The sequence below is a fragment of the Schistocerca serialis genome, chromosome 7, assembly GCF_023864345.2.
Source record: "Schistocerca serialis cubense isolate TAMUIC-IGC-003099 chromosome 7, iqSchSeri2.2, whole genome shotgun sequence".
Lineage (NCBI taxonomy): Eukaryota > Metazoa > Arthropoda > Insecta > Orthoptera > Acrididae > Schistocerca > Schistocerca serialis.
In genome coordinates, this window is record NC_064644.1 from 192,396,447 (window position 1) to 192,416,377 (window position 19,931).

The 19,931-nt window shown below is 43.1% G+C and overlaps 1 protein-coding gene across 1 annotated transcript in view; it reads left to right on the forward strand.

The window, feature by feature from the left end:
- Positions 1-19,931, forward strand: part of LOC126412196 (protein groucho) — a 697,281-nt gene that overhangs the window by 474,309 nt on the left and 203,041 nt on the right. The gene's annotated exons all lie outside the window — the stretch shown is intronic.

Below are 19,931 nucleotides of genomic sequence, written 5' to 3' on the forward strand. Positions count from 1 at the left end.
AAAAAATCGCGAAGAAGGTTGTAGACTGTATGACTTGAACTGTGAATTGCTGGTAAAGGAAGACCACATAACGCAGTACAACGATCTGAGATACATGCCAGTAGAAGTTATTATTTGTTAAGTCAATTGAGCTGCCATGCTATTTTCAGTTTTGAATTGAATATACGAGGGTTGGAACTTTGGAGGCAACTGTTTATTTACAGCTCGTACATAATAGATATGTGTTTCAAAGTTTTGCTGACCTTCAGAGTAGTCACCAGCATTGTGTATAACCCATTGCCAACGATGTGGAAGTCGTAGGATACTCTTATCAGTGCCAGTTGTGTTGACAGTTCGAGCGGCGCGGTCTGTTGCCCGATGAATTTGTAGCAGTTCCGAAGCGAATGCCGTGAAGTGTTTCCTTTAGTTTAGAGATCGAGTTGAATTCACGAAGGCTTAAGTCAGGGGAGTGCAGTAGGTGGTATAGCTCTTAGCAGCCCCATCAGTCAAACAAATCAGTAACAGTTTGCACTGTACATGCTTGAGCATTGTCCTGCAAAATGATGGTCAGGTTCTACAGAAAGTGTCATCACTTCTGTCTCTATGCTGTTCATTTTTGGAACACAACCGACGACCACCTGAGAGACCGAAGTGATGACACTTTCTGAAGGACCTGACCATCATTTTGAAGGACAATGCTCAAGCACGTACAGTGCAGGCTGTCACTGATTTGTTTGACTGATAGGGGGCCGGCCAGAGTGGCCGAGCGGTTCTAGGCTCTACAGTCTGGAACCGCGCGACCGGTACGGTCGCAGGTTCGAATCCTGCCTCGATCATGGCAAGTTCTAGGGGACTGATGACCTCAGAAGTTAAGTCCCATAGTGTTCAGAGCCATTTGAACCATTGTTTTGAACTGATCGGGCTGCTAAGTGCTATACCACATACTGCACTTCCCTTAGTTAAGCCCTCGTGAGTTCAACTCGATTTCTAAACTGAAGGAAACAATTAATGGCATTCGCTTTAGAACTGCTACAAATTCGTCGGGCAATAGACCGCGACCCTCGAACTGTCAACACAACTGGAACTGCTAAGAGTATCCTACGACTTCCACATCGCTGGCAACGGGTTATACACAATGCTGGTGACTACTTTGAAGGTCAGTAAAACTTTGAAACACTTATTTATTTTGTACGAGCTGTAAATAAATAGTTGCCACTATTAAAGTTCCAACCCTAGTATATAAGTCATTTTTTTCTAATATCAATTTGTACATATATAATATCCATACTCTCGCTGATTCGTTGACTACCAACAACCTAAAATAACGTACATCATCACATTTAGTTCAAGATCGAGATTCATTTCGTAATTTCATTCGAACTGAAGAGATTTTTTCGAAGCTACTCACCGTCACTGAAAAATATATTTACCGGCAAGATAAAAACGTGAGTCAGTCCAGAGATAGTAATATGTATTTTACAGAAAGTGTCGTCATAGCAAAAACTTCCAGTGTGCCTCGTCTTTATTTTATGGCATGGGCTGGCAGTCACTTTAAGATTTCTGGTCACAGGGAAAACATTCCTATGCAATAAGAATTCCAACAAATACACCATTTATAATAAATATTATCGACTTCGGCAGGTAATACTTCTATTAAATTAACAAGAAAGACCCAGAATCGTATAGAAAACAGCAGGCGAAAAAAAATTTTTTGGTCGGAGAGTGATGCGAACCTGCTACTTTCCGCTGTACAGCTCACGACGCTATCAACTTAGCTACGGCTTCAACATGGCAGTTTTTTCTCCCGAACATTATAACACTGTGTAAAGACAGTATATTCAAATGTCATTATTTGATATTTAGTATGCAAACTGTACCGACAAGATGCGCTTTAGATAGATCATCATTGTGCCGTAGCATTAAAACGGTTGGCTGTACTTTCGTAGCACTAAGAACATCAGCTACAGAAAGCCGTTACCTACGGGCATGTAATCATCGTATTGCAAAGATTAGTAGCGAAACCTAGGCGTTTTCGAAAGAGCCTCAGTTTGCTGGAGCACCTTATATTCATACCGCACACTGTATGAGAAAGCAAACCAACGAAATACGTAGTTTCACTCGGTACAATATGGCGGCTCCTTCGTTCCGCTTGTGACGTAAAACAATGTCGCATCTCATTGGCTGCCTTCCTCTCCACGAGCCAAAAATCAGTCATGGTAGATTTTTTATTTCACGCTCCGCAGTGTAGTGGAACGTGGAATTGCACGCTCTGACGTCACTAGCTCCCCGCCCACGTGCGTTTTCGCGTCCCGTAAGAGGACGGCTTTACAGTGGAGCCATTTAATTTTATTTTCTTAGCATGTATTTCCATTTCTTAGCATGTATTTCCATTACATTAAATGAAGTGTTACTTTTACCTAGTGCAGTTTTCGACCAGAAATAATTACGCAAGTGCTACCTGCGACTTCGACAAAACTGTTGCCGGGTCTGACTCGGGTTGCGATAAAACCACGTCCTCCGTGTCACGACCCGTATCGATGTACACGTAAAAGCGGCGGCGCGCCAGCTGAGCTCGCGTAAGGCCGGGCCGGCCGCCAGCGCTGGGAACTGGGTCACCTGCCAGCGGTCCAGCGGTCGCCATCTCCCGGCCACCTGCGGCCGCCACGCCTCGCCGACTGATCGCCACCAGGACTGCGAGCCCAGCTGCAGATAGGTGCCTCGTCGTGCCGTACTTCGTTTCTCGCCTCACTGAAACGTGGCGGCATCACAACGCAAAAGGAAATACTTTCAGATTCCACGCCCGCGAAATTCTCGCATGCCGTCGTCACACTATCCGCAGTATTCAACATCAGACGCGCTGTCTTGATCTCCACCGTGGTCCTGAACGCTCAGAAACGATCCAGCTTGCAGCTATTAGCTGTATCTAGCTCTTAAAGCACACAGTTAGTTTATTAAATGGACGGGAATAAAATTCCTGGGTTACTGCTATTAAAACGCAATTCCTCTTTTGTCCGTATGATAGTCATGCTGTTCATTCTTTAGTATACAGGAATAAAAACTTCATTATTCATGAACATATTATAAACCCTTAAGAAAAGTTCCATGCCCAGCCGGTAAGAACATCATTACGATTTAAAATAGTGTACCACATAAGATAAATAAGTATTTCACTAGCCTCACTTTTTAGTGAAACCGTGTTGTCATCCTTACTTCATCACTGTTTCTATTCAGTACCAGAATCTTTAGAACGTGTGAAACAGAAGCCGTGAAAGAAGGAGGTGCAAAATATCTTACTGCAAGCTCTCTTGGAATTTTTTTACATAATATCGAGCATTACAAAACATACTTCTGTTAAATTAGTAAGAAGGACCCAGAACATTTTGGAAAAGGCAAATATGACTAAAAAATTGGATTTTGCGAGACACCATCCAGCTACACGCATCACACACCGCTTCGTAACTCCGCGTCTCTCCGTAATGCATTGTCGTGTCTTGTAAGTTACGATCTCCTGAAGATTTCAGCTGGCGATATGTTCTTGACTAGCATTTAATTATAAAAAAATCGTGCGAAGAAAAACGCGCTTTTGACGGATATTCAGTATACCAATGACGCGAAACGACATATTTTTCATAAAACGCAAGTCATAATGTGAAAAGATCAAAATACGAAAATTCTTTAAGCACTAATATGTTTCCCGCCATTTTATGGTAACAAATCATACGAATAAAAATCCGTTTTCGGTAGATGCTCAAATTGCTGGTGCTTCGCATTAGTATTTAGTCATAGCATGTAAGTTGTAAAGCGTACCAAATATAGGCTTGGAAAGAAATCCGAATATGGCGTCTTCCAACTCTGTCCTGAAAAGAGAGAGATGGCCTACATGTGACATTCACTATATGATCAAAAGTATCCGGACACCTGGCTGGCCGGCCAGAGTGGCCGAGCGGTTCTAGGCGCTACCGTCTGGAACCGCGCGACCGCTACGGTCCTGCCTCGGGTATGGATGTGTGTGATGTCCTTAGGTTAGTTAGGTTTAAGTAGTTCTAAGTTCTAGGGGACTGATGACCACAGCAGTTAAGTCCCATAGTGCTCAGAGCCATTTGAACCATTTGAACACCTGGCTGAAAATGACTTACTAGTTCGTGGCGGCCTCCATCGGTAATGCTGGAATTGAATATGGTGTTGGCCTACCGTTAGCCTTGATGACAGCTTGCCGCGCGGGATTAGCAGAGCGGTCTAAGGCGGCTGATCCCGGCGGATGTTCGAGTCCTCCCTCGGGCATGGGTATGATGTGTGTTTGTCCTTAGGATAATCTACGTTAAGTAGTGTGTAAGCTTAGGGACTGATGACCTTAGCAGTTAAGTCCCATAAGACTTCACACACATTTGAACATTTGATGACAGCTTCCACTCTCGCAGGCATACGTTCAGTCATGTGCTGGAAGCTTTCTGGGGGAATGGCAGCCCATTCTTCACGGAGTGCTGCACTGAGGAGAGGTATCGATGTCGGTCGGTGAGGCCTGTCAACGAAGTCGGCGTTCCAAAACACCCCAAAGTTGTTCTATAGGATTCAGGTCTGGACTCTTTGCGGGCCAGTCCATTACAGGGATGTTATTGTCGTGCAATCACTCCGCCACAGGCCGTGCATTATGAACAGGTGCTCGAACTTGTTGAAAGATGAATAGCATCGGGGAGAGGCTACAACCCTCTCACACTCGCTTCCCAACCACTGCTTCCCTTTCATGTCCCTCGACTCTTATTACTGCCATCTGGTTTCTGTACAAATTGTAAATAGCCTTTCGCTCCCTGTATTTCACCCCTGCCACCTTCAGAATTTGAAAGAGAGTATTCCAGTCAACATTGTCAAAAGCTTTCTCTAAGTCTACAAATGCTAGAAACGTAGGTTTGCCTTTCCTTAATCTATTTTCTAAGATACGTCGTAACGTCAGTATTGCCTCACGTGTTCCAACATTTCTACGGAATCCAAACTGATCTTCCCGGAGGTCGGCTTCTACCAGTTTTTCCATTCGTCTGTAAAGAATTCGCGTTAGTATTTTGCAGCTGTGACTTATTAAACTGATAGTTCGGTAATTTTCACATCTGTCAACACCTGCTTTCTTTGGGATTGGAATTATTATATAATTCATCTATGTATACAAGCAATTTATTATCACGAGGCGCAGCTAGCAGTGTTTCCTCGCGCTTTTTCGCGGGAAACTCCCCTTCGCACCCTCCTCAGATTTAGTGGTACGAGGACCCAGTGGACAGTCCGCAGCTCGTGGTCGTGTGGTAGCGTTCTCGCTTCCCGCGCCCGAGTTCCCGGGTTCGATTCCCGGCGGGGTCAGGGATTTTCTCTGCCTCGTGATGACTGGTTGTTGTGTGATGTCCTTAGTTTAGTTAGCTTTCAGTAGTTCTCAGTTCTAGGGGACTGATGACCATACATGTAAAGTCCCCTAGTGCTCAGAGCCATTTGAACCATTTTGAACCCAGTGGACAGCCCGTCAAAAACTGAACACAGATACAGCATGAAATCGGGAACAAGGTGTACTGAACAGTGAAAAAAAGTGCAAAATAGAAAGAGTGAACAGTCGAAGAACAAGAACTGCAATGTGGAGCACTTTAAAAGAGAAACGGCGCAGCGATTATGTGGCCACGGTGCCGGACTGCCAAGCGGGCGAGTCGTGTTAAAACCTCCCCGTTGCAAACTTTTTTCTCCGCTGTTCGCTATATTCAAATTTTCGTCTGTGTCTTGCTGTAATGTCCTTTTGCAAAGCGAGGTGTAAGGAAAGGACATGTAATGACAGTTGATTCTGCACAACTACTGTATTACCAGCCGAAAGGAAGCTTTCGAATGGGAACCGCAAACGTTTGTGTCAAGGCGACAAATCAAGCGAATCCTCCAACGGAAAACACGTCTGGTGTGTCATGTACGGCATTAGCCGTACGTGTGTCATATGATGGGAAACTCTTACCAGAGTATCTAATTTGTACGCCTGGTGAGAGATGTGCTTCCTTGCCCGGTTAGGTTTTCGTATGAATGTGAATGATGACTCCCAAGGAAATGAAGAAAACGTAATAATTTGTCACATAAGTTGCAACAAGTAAACGCAACAGTTTCGCAATCATACAGTTACACTTTTCTCTTTCAAAACATGTTTTCAACGTTTTCGAAGTTTCGTTTCGTTTTGGAAGTTTTGACTCTTGAATTCCTTTGTTGTAACATAGTTCAGACCCGGTCCCCTCCCCCCCCCCCCTCCCTGTGAGAGTGCTATACGGTATCATCACGACGGCAATGTATTCTTATCGCATGACTCATAATCTATAACCAATGTATAGTACGACAACTGCTAAGACCACAGAAAGAGAACAAACATTTTAATGACGGGACGGACAGTTCATAATATTGTGGAAAAAAAAAGTAAATGGCACGAGGCAGGTTTGAATACGACTCGCCCACTTGGCAGTCCGACAACGTGGCCACGACGCCGTTGCTCTTTAGAACTGCTCTGTGTTGTACTTGTTATTCTTAGACAATTTACCGTTTGTATTTTGTTCTTTTTCCTTAGTTCAGTACAACTTCTTCCTGTTGTCATGCTTTATCTGTGTTCAGTTTTTGACGGTCTGTCCACTGGGCCATGTGACCTGAATCTGAGGGGTTGGGGGGGGGGGGGGAGGGAGGGGGTAAGATGGTTATGTTCCCTTTGTAAGAAGAGAGCTGCATGTTATCAAGTAACCTATGTGAGGGTTTCGCTACAAAACTTTAGTTTCATCTTCTCTTAAATATATAAACAGTGCCACAAATGCAACTTTCAGCGGCCATGAACTAACGAGTGAAAGAGTGCAAAACCCTGCTTTTCCTCTGCCCACATCCATACTAGTTGCCTTCCAATCTAATACTGCTGCATCATTATGCTGCCATATCGCCGTATGTGTATTGAAACGACTTCTGGCACAGCGAGCACGTGCTTTCTCTGTTATAATTTCAGCTGTTAATCCGCTCTCTTTTGTCAATTAAGATTTGAATCATATCCTTGTTTCTAATCATGTCAATGACTTTTGACAAGTCAATGAAACATAAGAGGATGTGTTATTAAATAGTATGTGTGTTTCCACAATTTGTCTTAGAGCGAAAATGCAATGTATTTTGCTCCTGTTTTTCCCGAATCTTTGCTTTTCTTCTGCTATACCTATAACATTCTGTATTCTACGTCTGCTTACTGTTAATAGCAGTTTTAAGGTGGTATCGAACAAGATACTTCTCCAGTAATTATATAACACTCGTTTATCTCCTTTTTTATACACTGGAATTATAATACTTTTTTCCATTCTCTTGGTGTCCTATCTTCCATCACATTATTATTAAATAAAGTACTCGCCCGTGTTCATCGAACCTTACATACGATGTTTCAGAAGTAGTGCGAAAAGTACTGTATCATTTCAAAACTAGAGTGTGATCTACACATACACAGTGCGTTCTGGTCCTTTCCTTAATGCGAGGTAGCACGAGGTCCGAGGGGGCACGCTGGCGGCTGTGTTCCTCCGATTAGCACTTGTCTAAAGTTGCATGCGAACGACTACACCAATAGATGTCGCAGAATACTTACTATGATCTTAGGATTTGTTCGTTCGGCTTCTTTTTATTATATATTTTATAATTTGGTGATTTGCTTACCTCCCATGATACATTGTTATGTTATCGCGGTTCCTAAAGCCAACGGCATAGCATTCAACATCATATTTGTCACTGCCTCCATTTTTTAATAATAAAAAACTTATTAATGTTATTTATGTGTTTAATTTTATTTCTGTATCGACGCTTAACACATTTCAGTTCAGTAATAGGTTTTACTTAACTGTGCAGTTTCGCTTAACTGTACATACACATATGTCAAACTTTTGTACAGTAGCGACATCTGGAGCTTACGTAACAAATATGTTTCTGTCGCAGCTGCTCCCCTGTTTGGCGTGATAGCAGCGCCATTCAAATTACGATGATCCCGGCACTGTGGCCTGGTTTATACGACATTGTTATATCTGTTCTCCTCTCGAAAAACATCAAGGGAGCTTCCGAGCTTGACGTCCCCATCAGACAGACGGATCACACATGTCTTCACTTCACGAGACATTGAGGAGACGCGGGGAACTTAATTCGGGATATTGACGCGAAGTCTGGTGACCAGGTACTTTGCGCCACCAATTCTCCCCTTGCTTGCGAAATACTGGCACTGAAAACTTCATCCACCAGAGGGGTTCGAACCGTCTTGCCTCCGAGTCTAGCGCTAATGCACAGGCGTGCATTGACGACTCCGTCTACGGAGGTGGGTAAATTTAAACTGAATAAGATTTGAAGAAAGTCATCGTCCCACCAGTCTGTATGTTAAAATTGTTCTTAAAATAACATGAGCAAAAGTATCTGGACACCATTATGTAATGCGGAATTGGCCACTAGATGTTACAAGAAGCAGACCTGCCGGTACAAAAGGAGGCGGAGTGTATTGTATTGTTAGTAGTTATGTAACATATGTCAGTAGAGAAGCAGTTAACAGCAGGATGGCCCTATCAGAGGAGCTCAGTGACTTCGGACGTGGACTAGTCATTGTATGTCACTTGTTTAACAAATACACCAGGGACATTTCAACCCTTCTGAAACTGGCCGGGTCGACTGTTGACGATGTGATTGCGAAGTGGAGACTCGAAGGAACAACGAAAGCTAAACAAAGATCAGGCAGATGTCACATACTGAAGGGAAGGGATTGTCTAGGCGCATTGCGGAGGATGGTTGTAAATATCTGCGTGAAATCAGCGGAAGGAATCACTCGTGTGTTCCAAAGTGCTAACAGTAGCCCAGCTAGCACAGTGATTGTGCCGAGGGAGCTAAAAAGGAGTGGGATACAGTGTTCGAGCAGCTCTTCATAAGCGACACGTTTCCGTAGTCAATTCTAAACGATGCTTGAGGTGGTATAAAGAGCATTCCAATAGGCAGTGGATGGTTGCAAACGAGTGACGTGGAGTGATGAGTCACTTGCTACTTCGTGGAGAACGTTACCTGTCTATGTCTAGTGCCAACAGTGAAGAACGGAATAGGTGGCTTTACGGTACGGGAGTGTTTCTCGTGGTTAGCGTGTGGCACCCTTATTGCTCGTAAGAAATTTTGCAGCGTTGTGTACTGCACACAGTACAGGAAGAGTTCGGAGACTATGATTGTATCAGCATGGTAAAGCACTCACTCATAAACCAGCATGTGTGAGGCAATGATTTGTGGACAGTAACGTTTATAAAATGGACTGGCCTGCCAAGAGTCTAGGTTTGTACCCAGTGGAACACATTTGGGGTGAGCTAGAACGTCGACTTCGCTCCAGACCCTAGCGTCCAATATCAAGACGCTCTCTAATTTCGGCTCTTGAGGAAGAATGGGGTGACATTACTTCACAGACTTCCAGACTTCTCATTGAAAGTGTTTCTAGTGGTCGTAATGGCGAAGGGTGGACACACGCCATATTTATGTCCACTTGTAGGTGTTCGGATACTCCTGATAAAACAGTGCAATCATGCTTTGGTGGTCGTCAACAATTCACTTGATACGTAGTGAGGGGATTTGCTGTATTGGCTACGTGTTGTAGGAGTGGGACAAACCTTTGCTGAAAGTGCGGAAGCCCCAGAAGGCGGACGAGGTGACGAGCGTTTGTCGCTCTAAGAGGATTGTCGCACGCTGAGCCGCGTTCCCTTAACTTAAGCGTTGTCTCGCGGGGCACGGCAAAGCACGCTGCCTCAGGCACATACTTCCTATGTTCGTTTAGTTTCATACTTCTTCGACACACAAAGAGTAAATCATATTTAGAGCCACATGTTGCAAGCGGTATCCGTTGCATTGTCATCAATACTGAAGGTAATAATTGGTAGAGGTCGAAGTTTTGTTAAGTGGAGTGAAATCTGCTCTTCGTCTACATTCGCGGGAGGAATATCTTCTTCGGCAGATTTTATAGTTGCATTCAATAATTTTTTCGAAGTGTGAAATACTTTTTAAAGTATCAGCAAAGAAATGAAGAAAAGCGTACAAATAATTAGTTACTTTTATGGTCGTTAGTAAAAATGAGTGTGAGGTGTACCAGTGACATCTAGGTAGCATTACATTTCTCGTGATGCGTAGCTGCTAAGGTGTTATTTCCTTGTAGCATGCTTCTATTGTTGTCGAATTGGTATCTGTTAACTTTCTATTGTCACACATCTTCTTTACTGGCCAGGGACCATATCCCATCTATTTATTGAGAATCAACGGGAGAACGGACTAAAGATGGCATTGGCTTGGAATGAAAACCATAAAACGCACTTTTCGGCCGCGACGACTTGATCTGCAGCAAGGGCAATGACAAAGATCTCCTGAGAGGTATGAGTATTTACAGTATCGTACTGTGTGTGGATTTGTGTTAGATGTTGTTTAGGCAGGCAATTAAGCGCTCCCTAGGGGAACTCATCTTGTACTTACAAAACAAATCTATAGCTAGGTAACGGGCAAGATTGCTGTAGGCGACGGGGAATGTTTTGTTGATCTTTTGATCTTTTTGTATTTCTACGATTTTTTCTTTACTGCAAATTCGCCTTCTCGCCTCATAAGGGCGGGGGTGGGCAATCATCTGTACAAATATCTCGCTCTTAAGACAAAAGGTTTCGAAAAATAAGTATATACGAAACGATGTAATTAAAGGATGTCATATTTACATATGTTTCTAAAATTAAAAGATGAATTTGTTGATCTTATTAATATAAAATTGAATTATTTGCTCTCTATTGTTAGTCAAATCCTAATCGTAACACGTAAAATGAAAGGTGTAAAGATGTGATAATTTAAAATGAGGGTTTTCATTTAGGAAGGATATTTGGGAGGGGGAGGTATTTTGCAGGCTAATAAGGTGTGGGCATGAACAGTTGACGCATGTCCGTTGCGTTGTAACTAGGGAGAAGAGTTTATTTGGTGTGGATAGTAGGAAACAGATCTGCTACATCCCTGTAGCAGATTAGTGTATGTGGGAAGGGCCGTAACATGAAGAAGAAAGAGATAGAGAAAGATGGAGAGGAAAGAAGGAAACGTGACATTGGGAGGAATAGAAAAGGAAGTGTTAGTGTTGGTAGAATGGATAAATGTCGGGGCAGATTTCATTGTTTGGGAGAGGGAATCAGTTGAAGTTATCTTGGGAGAGGATTGATGAGACGTGTCTATAAAAGTGCAGCAGCATACCAGGATTTGAAATTAGAAGGGAACAATAGGACTGTTGGAGTCAAGTTTGCGGATGTTGTAGTGTGATAAGAGGTGTTCAGAGTGATTGAGGAAAGGCTGGAATTTGATGAGATGGTGAAGGATCTTTGCGGGAGGAAGATAGGATGGTACATACGGCAAGTTGGAGAGCTGGCGTTGAGCGTGGAGTTCAACGGTATAGATGGGGTAATACAACTTTGCTGGAGTGGCTATCCGTGCAGCAATGGCGGAGGCAAGGTGGGGTGAAGGTTTCGTGGGTTTGATGCATAGTGGACAGCTGCAATCCCCATCCTCGGCCAGTTAATAGTCTTACATTGTCGTGAGCTTTCCGTTGGGTGATAGCACCTGAGTTTTCCATGTTAGTTGCCGGTCGAGTGTTAGTCCGAAGTATTTTAGTCAATAATAATAATAATGATAAATGAAGTTGGTGTCTGCGCTAGCTTCATAGCGAAAAGAAATTTAGGTTTCTGGTGCTTAGCCTAGTACAATAACATTAGTCCTAATTGCTGAAAAAGATTTTAGTCAGGAATTACACAGGATGGTCAGAAACCGTTTCACAAGTATGTAAGGTTCAAATGGCTCTGAGCACTACGGGACTCAACTGCTGTGGTCATCAGTCCCCTAGAACTTAGAACTACTTAAACCTAACTAACCTAAGGACATCACACACACCCATGCCTGAGGCAGGATTCGAACCTGCGACCGTAGCAGCAGCGCGGCTCCGGACTGGAGCGCCTAGAACCGCACGGCCACCGCGGCCGGCAGTATGTAAGGGTGTTGAAAGGTAGGTTGTGCTGAGAAATAATTATTTAGAAAAAAATTCGATACGATGCGATGTTTCCGAATTAGGCAGCATTACAATTAGGCGATCAGGCCGTCGCGCGCGCAAATTCAAACGGTCCGCCAGATACAATTAGTGTAAGTTGTTCTCATGGCGTAGGTGAAAGCGCACGAGACTGCTCAACCTTTAGCAATGGTTCGATCCTTACAACCGTCCCATGCCCAATTTTTGTATCGGTTTCAGGAAATCAGACGAAAAATATGTTTGGCGACACCGTCTCTGGAGGGCCGCTTGAATTTGGGCGCGCAACGGCCCGATTGCCTAACTTAATGCTAACTAACGCGGAAACAGCGCCGTGTATCGAATTTTTTCTTATCTATTATTCATCAGTACAATCTAATTTGCAGCGCCCATACAAGTTTTTCAGACTGTTTCTGACTTCCCTGTATACTCACCGGCTTACTCTTGTTCATACCGTCTTGGAGAAAGGGAAAATAGGAAAGCAGATGCACTACTGTATCTTAATTGTTCTGTCATAAATGCTTAAAAAAGAGATATTTTTCGACATTTATTTAAGAATGAAGGAATAGCATTGGTGTCAAAGAATGTGATTCATTGTACATACGTTGTAAAGGACAATGGAAGTGTACTATCGTGAAGAACTACCTTAGAAGCTGGCAAGTTCAGATGACACTTGATTTCATACACTTCGTAAACCAGACACAATGACTGTTTAATGGTGAAAATTCAATAAGCGAATATATTTTTATTATGGCTTTCCTGGATTTAGTCCGAACGGCCGAAAACAGTTTAGTTATTACTTGTAGAAACTACCACCTTACATAAAAGTTTAATTCCCCGAAATACTTTGATATTTAGTATCTATTAGGGCATTTACTTGTTTTATGGAAGGATTAATTGTTGTAGTATAGACGTTATAACATAGTATCAGCTTATATCTCTTCTCTTATACGAACCAAAACTCCATCGATGAAATTACGGAAATTCTTCCTTGACTTTTCTGAGTATTTTGTCATAAAGGACCCGTGGTCTCCGGCGGCTCATTACAGAGTTATAGCATTTCGTTTTATTTCCTATCCCCATTTATCTTTGTGTCTGAATTGCCCTGAAAACAAGTGTACAACGGTACAAATGTCGACAGTATGCCCTGTGTGCTTTGTTAGGATACAAATTGGTTCCATTCACTCACGGTACTCGCTGTTTTCGACAGTGTCAGTTGTACCTTAACAGTGATACACAGCAGCATGGATAGGTTTCCTGATGAAGGATTGCCAGTATACACTTCGTATAGGGCCTCACTGAAAGCAGTGTACCAGCGGCACGCGGCGCCGTGCTGAGATGTTTCAGCCGCAACGGCAACTACATCTTTCTACTTCTCCATGTGAGGATTGTTGCATTACTCTGTGTTTTGTATTGTACATTTTGGTGATAGCATTTTACAGTCTTTTATACTGCTGTGAAAGTGTTCTGACAGTAACAAAGGTAACTGGAATACCATAACAAATGTAATTACACTATTGCTCGTTAACCAACCACCGGAGTCCGTGGATCCCTTATTCCAAAATAACCATTTATGAAATTTTATCGGTGGAGGTCGATTTCACCTCCTATTAATGTGACTACTTGTAGTGTTATTGTAAAGTCATGTCAAATAAACATAGGTAGATCTCAGTAGCACCTAAATGTAAATGTCTCAACAAACTTTTAAACTCGTCAAAATCCTGGAGGAGGTCGTAACTGCCGAGTGATCTGCATTCTAGCCATATGATACGATATAGATCAGTTCGCCTCACATACAGCGAAGGTGGGAGGCTACGTGACTAAGTTTTTTTTAAAAAAAAAAAAGGCGCTAACAGCTCTCACTTACGGAGAGTACACCTTGTTTTAAATGATCCAGTTACTAAACTGTATCTTCTTTTTTGGAGAATATCCTTTCGATATTCACCAAAGCAAATGTAATTCTCCAGAAAGAACATCCAGAAATTTATAAGCATCATGGCTTCCTAAATACTTTACTTAAAGATTTCATTCTAAGATTTATCAAACCTTCTGCAGTACCGACGTCTGATTGTCTGCTGGAATTGAAATTTAAAAAAATAAATATCAGAAAGGGGACCAAAATACTTCCTTGGTGTGGACACTAGAAGCTACAATCGTCATACCTGGTTTTAAAAATCTGTTGTTATAAAATTTTATGAAAACTTCCGAAGATCTTTTTGTCAGCTCATGAAGGTACATAAAAGAAAAATTTCCACTAGATGATGACTTCTTAAAAAACATAGGAGTTATAGATATTCAATCTAGAAAAAGTAAATCTTTCTCATGAGTAGTTGACTGAGCTATTTCCTGATGTCGTGAGTGAATTAAAAAAAAATGCAATTGAGTTGAAGATACCGGTTTGACGATTTTCCACTTAATCTGATTTTTTTCTTTTACAATTGTTTTATTCCTGGGAAATCTTTATTTAGGGCTGGAAAGTATCTGAAATAGCCTATAGCGTATAAAGGCCTAAATCAGTGTTCTAATTATCAAAATTTTCTAGGGGGGGGGGGGGGGCAGAACATGCCTCCGTATTTGCCATGTGATTGCTGACTCAAAAGTTGGTTTCCATATAACTGGCTTAGCTGATTCACAGTGTCTTCCACGTGTGGTATGGCAAGCAGCCAACTCATCACTCAATTAATTAATCTGTTGAGCGGATCAAAAAATCACTGTCCTCCTTAAAAACCTTATTCAAGCCGTCCTCTGTATTCTGCGTGATGCTCAATACTTTGGTCAGAACATGGTATGCATGGGCGGAACCCAGCCAGCTCTAAAATTAGCTCTTCGTCAGTGTTACAAGCTACTGTATCAAGAACAATTATTCCTGAAGTTCCACAAAGACCTCAGGGAAGAGAATATGAACCTAAATTCTTGGATCCATTGGGCTTATTCCTGATTTCAGATACGCCTAAAAGAGGGGCTCGCCTACAGTTTATCCTGTCAGTAGGACATACCAATAAGTGTTCATTGTCTCGGACTCTCTTAATGTTACTTAGTAGTCAGCCAGTATACTTTAGACGAGAGGCTCTTTCTGTGTTTGCCAACCAAAGCTGTGTTTCATGACGTTTGCTTAAGGTATTAATACGAGAGGAGTAAATCGTGTTATTTGTTTTTTGGACGTGAATTGTGTTTTTTCACATTTGTGTGTTCCTTTAAAAATAGTACCCTTCGGTGTTTATCTGGCGACGGAGAAGTTGTTTCTCGTTTTCCTAGAAGTTTTGGTTTTCGTAGAAGTTATGGAATAGGTTTCGTTTCGTCACTTCCTCTTTTCGATATTATCCAGTTTACCTACATTACGCCATTTCCAGAGGTTTCTTAGCCACAGATGTAAAAAGAAGTTGCGAGAATAGGTTCCGGCGAAAGGGGCTGGGGGACCATGGTAATGTTGGTTCCAACCGGAACTTTATTTACAGACATTGTGGAGATGCGGTATCTGGCGACACACTTGCCAAATTTTCCTGAGCCTAATACTTTCCTAGAAAACATTTGATTCGCAGTTTGTTCTGGAGGCATATGGACGATCTCTCAACTGAAAAAAGTTGAGTTTGCAGTGTGCCACTCTCTGCTTTGTGTTTTCTCTCAGGATCGTATTCTAAAATCCGTGATTCGTTACCGGACGTGAAACGACTGATGAATTCTGCCTACCTCTCAAATCGGCCCTGAAAATTGTATCACATTTTTGCTATAGTTTTTACACTCAATTGTAAGGTTAATGCGGCTGCGATAGCGATGGTTAGTTCAGGGCAGTACTTTGAGTTTAGTTCCGTGTTAAGATGGTGCAGTTCTGACGAAGTCCTATGTGAGTCAGAGTTGGCGGAGCTGACCTACCTCTCTCACCTGCAAAAAATAGTGATAAGTTATGAGAAAACAAAAACAGGTTATTTCTTTGAGTTAGTAACCCTGGACTAGTGTATTCAGTTAAGTATAAAATAATGTTATTATTCCTTAAAGGATAACCGTTTCAGCGTTTGCGTGTGGTGTTATGTTTTGGGTTATGTCGTAAAGAAGATCACTCGCCGAATTAGTTTTTTCAGTGGTATTTTGACGAAGATTGACGTTGTGAGACCTTGGCTGAGTACAAAATACAGGTAAGTTGTTGCAGGGAAGAAAACAGTAACCGGCCCACTTGTAATAATGCTGTTTACCTACACACGTAGCGCCATTACCGGTTTGGAACCGACAAGATCATCATCAGACGGCTGTTGACGTTAAGATAGACTACTTGTTGTTTACATTAGGTTTCACTTTTGATTCCTCCTTGCTGTGAAAATTCCTTGGGGCGGCGGTGCTCTACAACCAAAACATGACGTGAGAAACGGCCTATTTGACCGTAATTGTACGTAATAACGATTGAAAACAATGTAAAGAACTCAACATATGGTGGCGGAGGGGGGGGGGGGGGGGGGTTGAGGGGTTCTAGCTAATGTCTGATTGCACTCAGGGGCAGTGGTCTAAGAAAGGCTGGGAACCACTGCTGTAGGTCGTAGCATCTCACTGTGATAAGCAGATCGCGGCTGACCCTCTTGGGTTCTGTGTAAAAACTCGGTCCCATTAAGGAAATAGCAGACTGATAGGAGAGGCACTGTTTTTCATCACCACCGCAAACAAAATACTGTGTCCGTCTTACAAGCGTCTTACAGATCTTTTTGGCTGCCATTTCCTGGTTAGCCCTAACCAGCAACTACCTCCCAGGAAGGTGTCTCCGCGCTCCTGGCGTCCTTCTAGAAACTGAGTAGTGGTCACCGTTATCTCGATGGCCAACAACAATTAGTGTTGAAACGCGTTGCATTAAAATTAACCTGGTCCAAAATTACTCTTGTACAGGGGGTATGCTGATGCGTGATTTTCATCTTTCTCTTCTCTTGGTGAGTCATGGAAAACCGGGTAGAATTTTTTTTTAAATTTTAATGTATAGCTCAGAAACGTAACAAAATAAATGTAGGATCACAAACGCAACTTCTATGAGAAGGGGAAGGCGGCTTGAGCGCAGTATTTAACACATTGAAGGAGCTATACAAAAGGGACGACAGAAACACACACACACACACACACACACACACACACTCACACGCGCGCGCACGCACGCACGCATCGAGAGGAGGAGACAAAATAAACAAAGTTCAAAATTGGCGCCAGAATTATATGAAAACAAGTGAACACCAACACTGACTGGATACACAAGAGAAACGTAAACACTGTGTTTGGTGAAGCGAATAAATGCAACTTGCGAATAAAGTTCTGCAAAAGCAAGTATTCTGTTTGTGTGTTCATCTTCATAACAGATTAAAATGCAGATGAGAATAGCTATTTCGAAACTAACTGTAAGTAATCACAAAATATATTCGCGAAAATATTTTCGCACAGTAAAATTTCGTTTGTAGATAAAGTGATTTGTCAAATCGCCAACCAAACTCACAGTAACATCATTTAATTACAGTTAACAAACTGCCAAAATATAGTAATTGTAAAGAGGGTCCTGCAGGACACAACAATGTAGAAAAATTGAGAATGACAAGAGACAATAGCTGTTTTGAGGTCTAATTTTGTTAGAATTAGTACTTAAAATATGTTTACGTTTTAGAGAATAGAAAAAAGGCTGCCCACTGAGGATGGCACAGAGGTACGGAAAAATGTTTGGGTTTATATGAAAAAACCAGTTGTGCTAAATCCTGCAACAGCACCTACATTAGCTACGGACGCGTCTGGCGGGTTGCCGTACCATTGGTCCCCAGATTGTATACCAGCACAGCAGCCGATCAAAACACGCCATTATGTTTACGAGTTGGCGCCCAGCAGACCTTCCCCCCCTCCCCTTCCCCGGGGAACAAGCGGCGCTCTTACCTCCATCAGCGACACATCTGTTGCCACCGTCGGCGTTACTTCTGTGGCGCTACTTCGCGTCTACCGATCATGGGTACATGGCAAGCCGAGCAAGTATCAATCCGCCGAGCCTGTACATCATTGGCCGCTCGGCCATGGAACCAGCAGTTCCAACAGCTGCACCAACCACGGAGCAACACCGCAACGAGCTACCAGCAGTCGCAGCCGGAGCTATCGCTTCTGTCGACCACGCTCTCTACGGACTCTGTGCTCCCGGGACACTATGCGCCCGATGATCTCAGACTTTCAGCTTGTGACAAGTAATATACTTCAGAGGAGGCAACATCCTACAGAACTTTGAATAATTCCAGTGTTGTTCCTCACAAGTACAAACTGTACACTGAAGTGACAAAAGGGAACGGATTCACAAGATGTTCACATATACGTATGGCGATAGTATCGCGTACACAAGGAATAAAAGGGCAGTGCAGTGGCGGCGCTGCCATTTGTACTTACGTGATTCGTGCAAGAAGGTTTCCGGCGTGATTATGCCCCCACAACGAGAATTGTTCAAATGTGTGTGAAATCTTATTGGACTTAACTGCTAAGGTCATCAGTCCCTAAGCTTACACACAACCTAAATTATCCTAAGGACAAACACACACACCCATGCCCGAGGGAGGACTCGAACCTCCGCCGGGACCAGCGCACAGTCCATGACTGCAGCGCCCGAGACCGCTCGGCTAATCCTGCCCGGCACGACGAGAAGTAACAGGCTTTGAATGCGGAATAGTAGTTGGAGCTAAACGCATAGGAAATTCCAATTTGAAAATCTTAAGGGAATTCAATATTCTGAGATTCACAGTGTCAACAGTGAGCCGAGAATACCACATTTAAGGCATTACCTTTCACCACGGACAACGCAGTGGCCGACAGCCTTCATTTAACGATCGAGAGCAGCAGCGTTTGTGTAGAGTTGTCATTGCTAACATATAAGTAACGCTTCGTGAAATAACCGCAGAAAAAGTGTTTGACGTACGATGAATGTATACGTTACGACAGCGCCGCTGAATTTGGCGCCAACGGGCTGCGGCAGCAGACGATCGACGTGTGTGCCTACACCAACTCTCCTGGGCTTGTGACCATATCAGTTGGACACTAGGCGACTAGGAAACCGTGGTCTGGTCAGAGGAGTCCTGATTTCAGTTGGTAAGAGCTCATGGCAGGTTTGGAGCGTGGAGCAGTCCCCACGAAGCCTTGGATCCGAGTTGTCAACAAGACACTGGGCAAGCTGGTGGTGGCTCCATAATGGTGTTGGCTTTAACATGGAATGAACTGGGACCTCTGGTCCGACTGAACCAGCTGAGACAGTATGCAGTCATTGATTGACTTCATGTTCCCAAACAACAATAGAATTTTTATGGACGACACTGCGCAATGTTAACCGGCCACAGTTGTTGGGAATCGGTTTGAAGAGCATTCTACACAATTCGACGGAATGATTTGGCCACGCAGATATGAATCCCTTCGAACATTTATGGGACGTAATCGATAGGTCATTTCGTTGACCGGCACCACCTCCGCAATTATGGGCGGCTATAAAGGTAACATCGCTCAGTATTTCTGCATTGGAGTTCCAACGACTTGTTCAGTCCAGGCCAAGTCATCTTCCTGCACTACGTAGGGCAAAGGAAGGTCCGACGCGATACTGGGAGGTATTCCATAACTCATGTTACCTCATGGTATATTTGCGTCTGTAGCTGCACACTCATCACTACGAAGTGATTGCATAATAGGCGGATCTAAATTTCAGTAACTTACGTGTGCAAACTCGGTTATTGCTAGAGCTTCAAAACTAAATTATGAATGATTACGAGTCTCATTACTCTCCTAAAACACCCACTAGGTTGGTGAGAACCTGGTTTACTTCGTCATTGGCAGTGGGAATTGTGTGCTTTGGCACAAGACCCTTTGTATACCCTTTGCTACCTTTGCAGAGTGCCACAGTAATGGAGGGAGAGCAGCGTCACCGGTGACT